This window comes from Zingiber officinale, chromosome 3A, assembly GCF_018446385.1.
Source record: "Zingiber officinale cultivar Zhangliang chromosome 3A, Zo_v1.1, whole genome shotgun sequence".
Taxonomy (NCBI): Eukaryota; Viridiplantae; Streptophyta; class Magnoliopsida; order Zingiberales; family Zingiberaceae; genus Zingiber; species Zingiber officinale.
Window position 1 is genome coordinate 37,089,811 of NC_055990.1, and position 14,109 is coordinate 37,103,919.

General features: G+C 38.1%; 1 protein-coding gene across 2 annotated transcripts in view; it reads right to left on the reverse strand.

The window, feature by feature from the left end:
• Positions 1-397: 397 nt before the first annotated feature.
• Positions 398-14,109, reverse strand: part of LOC122051737 (serine/threonine-protein phosphatase PP2A catalytic subunit-like) — a 45,745-nt gene continuing 32,033 nt past the window's right edge. Inside the window, exon 12 of one of the 2 annotated variants that reach the window (XR_006131514.1) lies at positions 398-459. The gene's annotated coding sequence lies outside the window, so the exon portion shown is untranslated. Of the gene's footprint in view, positions 460-1,469; positions 1,489-14,109 lie in introns of those variants that run through there. The other variant, XR_006131515.1, reaches the window with a different exon arrangement.

Sequence of the window (14,109 nt, forward strand, 5' to 3'; positions counted from 1 at the left end):
AAGAAATTTCGACAACATCACGCCTGTACGACGGACAATCTGAAACTTCTACATAACCCATATACCTCAGCCACAGGAGGCTGGAATAATAACAGTAAATAAAACCAATCACCACGCAGTTTATATAAGTATTCAGCCTCTGGCTGTCACAACCACGCAGTTAATAAAATAAACAACACATCAATACTCTGACTCGAAATCCACCCTACTCCACTACACACGTAAAACTCAAAACCGACGAACTCACCTCTTCTGCCATCCAGGCAGGCATGTAGTAGATTAAATCCAAAATCCAAATCCATCGATATAATAAAGTCTATATCATGTCCATAAGTAAATAAATCCAGAACATAACAAGTTCAAACAGTCTAGAACAGAAAAGGGAACCAAACGAAAACCAATCACATCCTCGAGGTCTGCAGGGACCAGCAACTGGAACTCTCTCCTGACAGCATCAACCTGAAAATATCAATAATGGAGGCGGGGTGAGTCCAACACTCAGCAGGTACAATTGATATGCAAAGTAAAGAAACAACACCTAACACTAATCATGCGTATAGTCTCCTGATATAAGAAAGATAAAAATATGCATCTGAAGCAAACAGGAGAGAATCTGCACTAACCAGGACCCGGTAAAAGGACAAACAGTCCGAAAGGTATAGAAGACCTGTATGCATGTCAATCAAGGTATCCAAGCAATGTGCAGCATATAAGTGCAACAAACACAAACACAAACAATAAACACAACAGTGGGACCGAGTGGGTAGGGCTGTGACGACCGTGCACTCTGCATCACTACTCCTGATGAGTGACCGAAGTGGACGGTATGCTGTCGGAGTACATACATACTCCTACCCCAAATCATAAATGGGGGAGCGCAATGCTCTCAACTCCCGGTACGCTATGACGGGGAGGAATCTCTAATGTGCTACACGCTGCGTCACACTACCCCTGAGCGGATCAACGGAGTACCGGAAGAGTCAAACTGACGTGCTACCACGCTGTGTCCTGCTACCCATGAGCGTCACAACGGAGCACCGAACAGTGATGAAACTGGCAATGTGCTCGACAATAAAGGAGCAATCAATCACTCAGCATGCAATCATGCGAATGGTGCATGTCACTAAACATGGTAATATACTAAACCAATCTCTGGACATATCATAATGTGCACCAAAGCGAATGAATCATATCAAGGTATCTGATCATATAAGGTATCAAACCTAGGTCCTGACATGGTAAAATATGGTTATATCACTACCCATGAGCATGTGGAATCAGGTACATATCCATACAAGATGTAAACAAACAATCAATCAACAGGTAGCATGTATTGGGCAGTGATTAACCGAAACAAGTAAGAAACACAATTAATGCATCTTATTAATTTAATTACTAAGCATATCAAAGACAATAAGTCAAAAGTACCCGCCTCCGAAAATAGAAAGGTCCAATCTGACTCCGAGATACTCGTCTCGCGTCAAGGTCCTGTAATATTTATAGTTTCCAGGTTTAGCTAATTTCATATAGATAAAATAGCTAAATCAAATCCATGAGAAGCTAACATAAATCCAACAATTAACTAGGGTTAATTTACCTTAACCCTAATCATACCATCAGACCAATTCCACACCTAATCCATTTTCACATGATTACACCTCTACATAATCAATCACCTAATTCAAATGCATAAGAAATTATATATATACCAATTCCTACCTAAATCAACTCATACATGATCAACAGCATATATCAAATTCCTATGCCTCACCTTAACCTCCACAGCGGTTCCTTGTTGCTGGATGAAAGTAGCTGCCAAATCCAAGAAAACTTACAGTAAACACTTCTCTTCAAGATTCCCCTACACTGTCCGGATCAAAGGTAATGGCAAGAGTGGAGACCACGGATCAGATTTAGGGTTCAAACATAGTATTCCAACAACAACCTAACTCAAGAAAATAATTCACTGATCTTATCTCACCCACAGCAGGGATGTTGCTACCAGAGAAAGGTAGCCGCTGAAAAATGGCTGTCGAACCCAAGAACAACCAACAACAAACCCTAATTCCTAAATCCTAAATCCCCCCAACAACACAACTTGGAGGCAACCTACACTCGGAAGAGGAGAAGAAAAAAATCGGCACTAGGGCTCGGATGCCGACGGCAGAGGGAGTAGGGCGTGCAGACGAGGGAGGCGACTTCTCCCTTCGACCTCAAGTGATGGCAGCGCCTGGTGCGGCTCGGGTAGGAGGAGAAGATCTCGGCACAGAGGAGGTGGTCGACTGTCGTCGCTAGGGCAGGGGAAAGGATACTTCTATGAGCGTCGGCGCCGTCAACAAGGACACTAGGGCACAGCCGACGGCTTGACCAGTAGTGGCTAGCGCTCGCCGGCGCTTGGGCAGGCTTCAGGGAGGAAGAAGGAAGAAGATGTGGCTGCCGGAGAATCGCTCGATGACGAAGAAGGAAAAGAGGAAGGGTCGGTGAGGCTTTAATCGCGAGGGAGAGGGCGGCGGTTAGGGCTCAGGTTCGCGAGGGGGAAGGAGTGAACGGCGACACAAAGAAAAGAAAAGAAAAATAAATAAAGAAAAAGGAATTTAGAAATTCAACTTTTCCTCATTTAAATGGGGTAGCCTAAACAGGCTTTTCCGGGCCCCGTTTTTATCCCCGTTAACTCGTCCGTACGAACTCCGGAAAATTTCCGAAAAATGTCCAAAAATTCCGAAAAATTCCCTTATTAATATTCGCCTATTTTCCGGTATTTTACAAAAAATCCTTTAAAAATCATTTAAATATAATTTTAAAAAACACATTTGAAAATCAATTTTATCTCAAAATCTGATTTGTTATCATAATTATTCAAAAAAAAAACTAATAATTATTAATTTTTAAATCATAACTAATTCGACAATTTACCAAAAGACGTACGTGGTATAATGTATTTACCAAAAGACGCATCACCGTTTTGTATATATCAAAAGGTGCAGGTAAGTGATGTGTAATACCCAATATAACCCTCCCGTCAATCTTCTCTGTTCAGTAGTCAAGTACCGAGGCATCCGAATCACTTTTTGAATAACTTTGATTTAAAAAAGATAACTTCGATCAATTGTCTACCTCCCTCCTTCGTAACATGCGAGTGCGGATCCAATTTTGTGGAGAAATCTTCCCTCTTGTGAAACCCTAGTTTAGTGACCTCGAGTGTTTCTCAAGTGGCATCAAGTATTTCGGTGGCAAAAATCAGGACTGATCGCGAGGCGCCAGTGAAAGGTTCTAGGGTTTGCGTCAATCATCTCGTCTCATAATGGCCCAAAGAAGTCGATCGGATGTATCATCATCCTCTCAACATCAATTAGCTGTAAGGGTATCATTTTACAAACTCTATTATTTTCAGAAGCTCAACTATTATGATTATAATGTTTTAATTTTTATAAAGTGTAGGGTTCAGTTGACGTTGGACAGAAACTGTATTGGAACAGTGTTCTAGGTCACTTTAAAAGTTTTTTTGAAGCATCCACGAAAAAAGGAACGCATCAAGGGTCTATTATTTTACATGACCGACACATAGCGCTAATCAAACAGCCCCCCTTTAGTATTTTTTGACATACAAGATATGCAACACATCCGTGGGATTTTGGTCAATATATTTCAAAATTGGGATTCAAGTAATCAAACTTTTAGATTCTCAGGTACAATATATAATTTCGTATTTTAATCACAAAGTAGTTGTATGGTAAAATTAAATCTTTGGCTAAACGTGAGCCTGATACGATATGACATCAGGGTCATAGTGGGCCTGATACGATGCCATATCAGGCCCAACGTGAGCCTACGATGTCATATCAAGCCCAAAGTGGGCCTGATACAATACAATAGCAAGCCTAACATGTGCTTCATATGGCAGTGTATCAGGCCCAAGGTGGGCCTAATACTTTTGTATTTGTTGGTAGAAGTCTAATAATCATTTAACTTGGTCAGGTGTTCCGGTTGCCTTCACAAGAAGAGATGTTTCATTGCTACTTGGTATTGCAGACCGAGGAACTTCAATTCCGATGAATTCAACTAAAGCATCCGGTGACCTCTTTCTAACATACTTCTCAAACAAAAAAGAAGCTACTAGATCAAGAATTGAGGAGTTGCTTAAATTTTATGGCAATCGTTTTGAAGAAAAAGATGATGTTTTATTATTTTGTAAATTCTATATTTTGTATATATTTGTTTGTATCTTATTTTCTTCTAGTACATATAAGGTCCCTTTATGTCTTATAGATATAGTAGATGATTTTGAGAATCTTGTTAGATTCAACTGGGTTGAAGCCATCTATGAATATATGGCTCCACAATTACCAAAGATTGGGGGCATATTTTTATCAACTGGGACAAAATAATCTAACACCAACCTCTCTTACCTAAAGGGATTTGTTGGTCTTTTGACAGTAAATTTATAATTTATGTAAAATTTATTAATATTTTGCGGACATTTATAAATAGGTAACCCTTGTGATGGTGAATCAGGCATAGTTTTTGGAGCATGTTCCAATCCAAAAATCATACAAAATAAAAGAAGCAAGAATAAATAAGTAGAGGAATATTCCTTCACATATTAGTAAGGTGAGGGAATTGTTTGATCAAGTCTCCTCTGAAGAGATAAATTTTGAATACTTTGACTATAGTTTGGTTAAAAATTCTTGTTTTAACATGTGTTTTAATATTGTTACAGGTTTTGATTGACCTAATCCCTACCCAATATGAAAATTCATTGTTTGAGAACCTTGTTAGCTTTGATGACAGTCCACATGCAATGGAGACATCACAAATTGAAGTCACTGAAGGAGGAAGCCAAATTAATGAGTGTTTTAATTGCATTACTCAAGCAAACAGAATTAAAGAGCTAACAATGGAGAACATGCAATTGAATGAGAGGGTGAAAGAATTACTTAAAATAGTTGAAAATAAAGGCATGGAATCTCAATATAGCGAGTCTGTAGACGATCCTCAATTTGAACCTGTAGGTGTTACAACAAGAAGTAGGAGAGGACGTGACAAAAGTCGCTATGATTACAGGAATACTCCAATTGATAGTCCATTGTGGCTCAAAACTTTACCTAAGGGGCAGCGTAGAAATATACATATGAGTGAGCCTATGAAGAAAGTGTCAAGTCCAGGAGATGGAAAAAAAGCTGTAAAAGAACCTGATGTTGTGGGAAAGGGGAAAGGAAAAATTATTGTGGATGAAATAGAAGAAGAAAGAGATATTGTAAAATTGATAGAAGACAAATCTGATAAAGAGGCAGAGAAAGATGCAGATATGTTTGGCAAATATGACAAAATGAGGAAACATGTCATCGCTGTAAGACGATATCTGTAAATTTCATTGTAATTTGTTTGATTTAATAGATTATCTAAATACCTTTTATGTTTATGCACATAGTATGTGAAGAAGCAATTTAAAACTTCCAAGAAAAAAAATAAGACGAAGAGGTGGTGTACTTATTAAAAGAGTTGGAGAAACTAAAGTATGTGGAATACATAGTTGATCAGTCAAGACAATGATATGCTTCTCTAATTACATAGTTGATCTATGGTTCTCACATTTAAATTTGTAAAAATAATCATTGATTTGTTAACTTTGTAGGTTTACATATGATATAGTTTGGGAGGAACCACCCTTTTGTTTAGATGTGTATTCTCTGTTATCTGGTGTGAATGGAGAGATGTTGACAAGAGGGGACGTAATCGACACATATTGTAAAATTTTATTTAGGGGGCATTCTTATCTGGAAGGACATACAACAAGTCTATATATTGCTCAACATTATTCACTATAAGGAATTTATTTGATAATAGTACAAATTAGAATTCATTTTATTATTTGGTTATGTATGTATGTATGACTTTGCATATTTGTAGTCATTAATGAAATCATCAAGTAAGTTTGCCTTCCAACACCTGATAAAGACAGATAGAGGAGATGAAGAGGTTAGGTATATTTTTATACCTTTGTGTAGTGATAATGCACACTTCCACTTACTGATGGTAGACATCAAATCAATGACGTTTAATCAGTATAATTCTCTAGCAAGTGGAAGTAAATTCAAATATGAATTTGAAGCAGTGATGAGCATCCAATATTCATGTGTATGTTTGTATTCTAATATAAATGCTAGTTGATGGAAAATGTCAATTTCCTCTTCAATCTTACAGGTATCAGATTTTAAACTCTATAGTCATGAGCACGTTGCTGCTATTGACCCAAAATTTGAAAAGCATTATCCGTTCGATAAATGGGTCTCTCACACAATAGAATGCCCACAACAACAAGCCAGGTAAGTCGAGCACAGAGTGTGAATAGAACATATTGATAAAAAAAATATTGACCACTAAAATGGTGTTATTATTTACAGCGTTGACTGTGACTTTTTTGTGATGCAATACATTCGATGTCTCCTATACGATATGAAGATGGACTTCAAACAAGGAGACATGAAAAAGATTATAATTGATGTAATGGTATCAATTTTGAGGGATAAGTTTTTTAAGACATTGGATTAAATATCCATAGTCTTGTAAGACAAAAACTTGTAGAGAATGTAAATGAACTTACGTAGTGTATTTATATCTTTGTATGTAGTCTTTGTTGTTTAATACAGTGGTATGTATTATATGAGAAGAGTATAAACTGTCACTGGAATATTAATAATATTATATAGTGATTAGTCACAATATCCAAATTGCGATGCTGGTGCTTATTAGTGAAAATAGATATAATGTACATAAGTTATATTGCACATCATTTCTATCTTCTCAAAACTAAAAAATTGGTAATGGTTGGGATTGTTTCTTAAATCAAATAGGCTCAGACCAACACTCGGTTTGAAGAGCACAAGGTAGGCTTTGAAATTTGAATTAGGCATGTAATTATGGAACACCAAAGTAACTAAGTTACGAGAAAAAAAATTGGTTCTTATTCCTGAAACTGCAAGAAACATATGTTGTGTTACAAATGGCACGGACAAAGAACTTCTCACCTACGGTTTATAACTATGTTTTGAGACCATATATACGTTCCCCCCTCTCAAACCTTCATAGGGAGAGTGAGATCAAATAAATCCAAGTAGGATAGGCCTATCAGTGGATTTTGGCCAAAACCCACTGATGGACCTAGACACATGTGATTCGACCCATTTCAAGTCTCGTGTGATTAGGGTATTGCAAGGACTCCAACGGTACTATCCAATACACAAAGCTCTCTATGGGTGATAGCATGTGGAGAAAAAAATCCAGGCTCCCGTGAGCCTGATATGATACAATATCAGGCCCAACATATGCAACTTTACATTTCAATTGAACATCTCTCTTTTGTTATAGATTTCAAAGTCTGTTATTTTTTTCAAACTATAAATTACCTAAAAATAAAATAAAATAAAAAATAAAGGTACTGCCATAGGGTTTAAGTCTACAACATGGCCATCAGTGCACTGTTCTGTGCCAACTGACATGGAGCAATAGCTTAGATTTCAGGGTGTATAAATTCGTTTTGACACCTTATATACCATCTCCCCACTCAGACCTTCACAGAGAACTTGATTTCAACTAAATCCAAGTAAGGGAAGGTCAAAACCCACTGATGGACCTAGACACCTCTGATTTGACTCATTTCAGTTCGAGTGGGAATCTGGAATTGCAAGGACTCCAACGGTTCTAGAAAATCATGTTTTAAAGTTCCATAGGTGTGGTAGCAAGTGTTGAAAAAAAATCAACCACATTGGGCCTGATATGAGAGCATATCAGGCCCAACGTGGGCCTAATATGAGCGCATATCAGGCCCAACGTGGGTCTGATATGGTATCGTTTCTTAAAACTTGATTCTATCTCCCCCTTTTATAAACTCAACACGTACTACCATGCTCCTTATCAAAAAAATAAAATAAAATAACCTGGATTTACCATAGGGTTTAAGTCTACAACATGACCATCAGTGCACTGTTCCGTGCCAACTGGCACGGAGCAATAACTTAATTTCCAGGGTGTATAAATTCATTTTGACACCATATATATCATCTCCCCACCAAGATCTTCACAGGGAACTTTATTTTAGGTAAATCCAAATAGGGGAAGGCCATCAGTGAGTTTTGGTGAAAACCCATTGATGGACCTAGACACCTCTGATTTGACCCATTTCAGTTCGAGTGGGAATCTGGAATTGCAAGGACTCCAACGGTTCTAGAAAATCCTGATTTAAAGCTATATATTTGTGGTTGCAAGTATTGAAAAAAAATCAGCCACCGTTGGGCCTGATATGAGAGTATATCAGGCCCAATGTGGGCCTGATAAGAGCGCATATCAAGCCCAACATGGGTCTGGTATGGTATCGTTTCTTAAAACTTGATTCTATCTCCCCCTTCTATAAACTCAACACGTGCTACCATGCTCCTTATCAAAAAAATAAAATAAAATAAAATTACCTGGATTTACCATAGGATTTAAGTCTACAACATGGCCATCAGTGCACTGTTATGTGCTAACTGGCACGGAGCAATAACTTAGTTCCAGGGTGTATAAATTCGTTTTGACACCATATATATCTTCTCCCCACTCAGACCTTCACAGGGAACTTGATTTCAATTAAGTCCAAGTAGGGGAGGGTCATCATTGGGTTTTGGTCAAAATCCACTGATGGACCTAGACACCTCTGATTTGACCCATTTCAGTTCGAGTGTGATTATGGAATTTCAAGGACTCCAACAGTGCTAGCAAATCATGATTTAAAGCTATATATTTGTGGTAGCAAGTGTTGGAAGAAAAAAATCAGCCACCGTTGGGCCTGATATGAGAGCATATCAGGCCCAACGTGGGCCTGATATGAGCACATATTAGACCCAACGTGGGTCTGGTATGGTATCGTTTCTTAAAACTTGATTCTATCTCCCCCTTCTATAAACTCAACACGTGCTACCATGCTCTTTATCAAAAATAAAAAATAAAATAAAATAAAATAACCTGGATTTACCATAGGGTGTAAGTCTACAGCATGGCCATCAGTGCACTGTTCCGTGCCAACTAAGTTATTGCTCCGTGCCAGTTGGCACGGAATAGTGCACTGATCGCCATGCCGTAGACTTAAACAGCATGGCTTAAACCCTATGGTAAATCCAGGTTATTTTATTTTATTTTATTTTATTTTTTTGATAAGGAGCATGGTAGCACGTATTGAGTTTATAGAAGGGGGGGAGATAGAATCAAGTTTTAAGAAACGATACCATACCAGGCCCACGTTGGGTCTGATATGCACTCATATCAGGCCCAACGGTGGCTGATTTTTTTTTTCCAACACTTGCTACCATAAATATTTAGCTTTAAATCATGATTTGCTAGTACCGTTGGAGTCCTTGCAATTCCATAATCACACTTGAACTGAAATGAGTCAAATCAAAAGTGTCTAGGTCCATCAGTGAGTTTTGACCAAAACCTACTAATGGCCCTCCCCTACTTGGACTTAAGTTGAAATCAAGTTCCCTGTGAAGGTCTGAGTGGGGAGATGATATATATGGTGTCAAAACGAATTTATACACCCTGAAAACTAAGTTATTGCTCCGTGTCAGTTGGCACGGAACAGTGCATTGATGGTCATGCTGTAGACTTAAACCCTATGGTAAATCCAGGTAATTTTATTTTATTTTATTTTATTTTATTTTTTTGATAAGGAGCATGGTAGTACGTGTTGAGTTTATAGAAGGGGGAGATAGAATCAAGTTTTAAGAAATGATATCATACCAGACCCACGTTAGGCCTGATATGCGCTCATATCAGGCCTACGTTGGGTCTGATATGCTCTCATATCAGGCCCAACGGGAGCTGATTTTTTTTTCAACACTTGCAACCACAAATATATAGCTTTAAATCAGGATTTGCTAGAACCGTTGGAGTCCTTGCAATTCCAAATTCCCACTCGAACTGAAATGGGTCAAATCAGATGTATCTAGGTCCATCAATGGGTTTTCACCAAAACCCACTGATAGCCTTCCCCTACTTGGATTTACCTGAAATAAAGTTCCCTATGAAGATCTTGGTGGGGAGATGGTATATATGGTGTCAAAATGAATTTATACACCCTGGAAACTAAGTTATTGATCCGTGCCAGTTGGCACGGAACAATGCACTGATGCCCATGCTGTAGACTTAAACCCTATGGTAAATCTAGGTTATTTTATTTTATTTTTTTGATAAGGAGCATGGTAGCACGTGTTGAGTTTATAGAAGAGGGAGATAGAATTAAGTTTTAAGAAACGATAGCATACCAGGCCCACGTTGGGCCTGATATGCTCTCATATTAGGCCCAACGGTGGGTGATTTTTTTTTTTTTCAACACTTGCTACCACATCTATGGAGCTTTAAAACATGATTTGCTAGCACCGTTGGAGTCCTTGCAATTCCAGATTCCCATTCGAACTGAAATGAGTCAAATCAGAGGTGTCTAGGTCCATCAGTGGGTTTTAACCAAAACCCACTGATGGCCCTCCCCTAATTGGATTTACCTGAAATCACGTTCCCTGTGATGGTCTGAGTGGGGAGATGGTATAAATGATGTCAAAACTTATTTATACCCCTAGATTAGAAGTTATTGTTCCGTGCCAGTTGGCAAGGAACAATGACCTGTTTTCTTTTTCAATGACTCCAATCTTATTTTTCAAGGATGACTACAATCCCTTTGTGTGAGTTTTAACTCATTTATATTTCAAAACATATTTACATTACTTTGAAATTTCAAACCCCTTCATGTTGAATTGAAATGCGGATATATACTAAACTTATATGGTGTGAAGTATTAATTATGCCTTGCAGGTGATAGTTGACACTTCTCATACCTACAATACCACTGTATCATAAAATAAATACTACATAAAACGATATAACAGAAACATCACTTTCCAAAACTATTTTTCTTACAATCCTATGTATGTACTGTATACAAAACATATGGATCAACTCCTCCAATTTACAATTAATTCATGAATCAGGGGCTGGCGGCATTCTACAGGTCCTCCGATTATGACCCAGTTGTTTGCACCGGCTGCATTTGACTTTTACCTTCCCATTATGTTTCGACTCGATCCTTACCTTCTTTCGCCTACCCGGCTGCACAAGGCTACGGGGACATAGAACTATAATGTTGTTTACTCCCCTAGGCCAAAATTCCTTGCTTCGACAGGGGTAAATACGATCCATGTATGTCGCATTCCAATTCTGTGAATGAAAATAATGTTCACAATATGGGAGTGTATCCATGTTCCGGTGAATGATGACGACAATTGCATATGAGTAAGGCAATCCTGAAATTTGAAACTCCCCGCAGTTACAATATTTTCTCTCCAAATCAACAATGTAGGAACTGCCCCATGTCTCTACTTCCATTTCAGATTGAGAGTAGGGGTGGACTTTATATCGTCTAGCTTTCTCCTTCATTGATTTCATTTCTTTGGTAGCATGAGGTGTCAACGCAACATACCATTTCGACACTTCCTCCCTATGGTTAAAGAAACATTGAGCAACTTTTCTTCTAGTATTATCAATTAACCTGTTTATGGAAAGTTCACGCGTCTCCTTGAACAAAGCATTTAAACTCTCTACACAATTGGTTGTTAGCATTGTGTACCTTCTGCCACTAAAGTGTGCATTAATCCATCTTTTAGGGCCAATGTTCTGAAGCCACTTATGAGCATCTGGATGTTTATCAAGCATGGACTACATTATGAGATCATATTGGAGTGTTGTGTTTGCTCGAGCTGCTGCCCAAAACAAGCCTAAACCTGACCTACTGCCAGTATTTGTTACCATACTGCAAGACATGTGGTGGCAACAAAAAGCATGATGGGCGGTAGGATAGACTTTCCTAACTGCTGAAATAATGTCGCGATGTCTATCTGATACTATGACTACATCAAAGAATCTCTTCGTATGATCCAAAAACCACTCCTATGCAGACCCACATTCAACTTCAGCGATTCCAAAGGCTACTGGGAGGATATTGTCATTAGCATCAATTGATGTAGCCATCAACAACACACCCAGATATTTGCCTCTTAGGTGTATGTCATCAATTCCAATCAATTTACGAAGATAAGACCTGAATACTCTTCTACAAGCTCCAAAACCCCAAAAACAGTATTGGAACTGATTATCCCCATTCCTGTGTAGTGTCACATAGGTTTCAGGATCCCTGACTCTTAACTCATATAGATATAGTGAAAGATCTCTATATGCTTGGTCATAATCTCCAACAACTTTCTTCATCGCTTTCTCTCAAGCTATGTATGCTTTTCTGTATGATATGGTCACTCCAAACCTAGCTTTTATATCTGCTATAATCATACTTGGCTTGTATTGTTCATTAGTAAAAAATCATTCTTCAACAAAAGAAGCTACAAAGGATGAAGAGCATGCTTGATGATCAGCACTTTCCCTAATGGTGCCACATTGGTGTTCCTTTATATATTTCGTAACAATGAACTCTACATCCGCCCAGGCAACTACTCTCCATTTACACGGTTGATTGAAGCAGACGGCTTTTACTTTATCTTTCCGAGTGTCGACTGGGTTATATCTCATATGTTTAACCATGACATGTTTCACAAGTGCATTCTTGAACTCTTGTCGAGACGGAAAAATCTGGCCAACACAAAATTCATGCTCATCTGTTGCCTCTTCAACTAACCTTTCAAGCAATCGAGAATTTAGAATATATGGATCATCAGCTATTGGGAACTCCTCCTCTAAGTCACTGTACTGCTCTGGAGATATTTCATATTGTTCAATCTGCATATCATCAGTTAAGAATTCTTGTACATCTATATTACATTGCAATTCCTCTCCAATTCGATTATAATACCCTTCCTCCTCCCTCCAAGTAGGCTCAAAGTAAACATCAAGTGTTGTACAAGGATTCAGAACTTTATCTTCTTGAATACTAGCTTCTTCATTTAGATCAAATGTAAAATTACTGCTTCTATTTCTATTTATATTAACTACGTCCATGATGACCGATCATGGCCGGTCCCAAGCCCGGATAAAGGAGGAGGGTTGCGTTAGGTTGCCAGCCAGCGTCAAGCTATGGCAAATATTTCATGAATGAATCCATTAAACTATTGTGCTAATGCTAGGTTGTTCCCCGGAAGGAACGCGTTGCAGGGTCCGACTGTAACGTCTCGGCAAGGACCGCTACATCTCCAAAACTCGGGTGTAGTGATAAATATGCAAGAGTTCGCGTTACAGGGTCCGACTGTAACGTCTCAGCAAGGACCGCTACATCTCCATGAGAACTTGGGTGTAGTGTTAAATAAGCAAGAGTTCTCACACCATAGGTTAGATAAGAACAAATATGATAGAAAAACTAATAATCTAAAATTTGGAACATGGAACATAGGAACTCTCACTGGTAAATAAATGGAGGTAGTAGATATGATGATTAAGAGAAAAATTAATATTTTATGTGTACAAGAGACAAAATGGACAGGTGAGAAGGCAAAAATGATAGAGAACTCGGGTTTTAAGTTATGGTACACTGGAAAGAGTAAAGCAAAAAATGGAGTGGGTATTATTGTAGATAGTTTGTTAAAGGATGAAGTTGTAGGAGTAGTTAGAAAAAGGGGATAGAATTATAACCCTTAAGATAATAGTAGCGAAAGAAACTATGAACATAATTAGCGTATATGCACCACAAGTAGGATTAGATGAAGCTACCAAATTAAGGTTTTGGGAGGACTTAGATGAAATATTACAAAATATTCCACCAAATGAAAGGATTTTAATAGGAGGTGATCTAAATGAGCATGTCGGAGTGAAAAATGAGGAATATGAGAGAGTACATGGGAGTTATGGGTTTGGAACGAGGAATGAGGAAGGGAAAACTATATTAGATTTTGCGATAACATATGACCTTATATTAGCTAATACATTTTTTAAGAAAAGAGAATAACACTTAGTCACATTCAAAAGTGGGAATAATAAATCGCAAATTGACTTTCTTATGGTTAGGAAGAAGGATAGAAAGATTTGTAAAGATTGCAAATTTATCCCTGGAGAAAGCTTAACTACCCAACATAGGGTAGTAGTGTT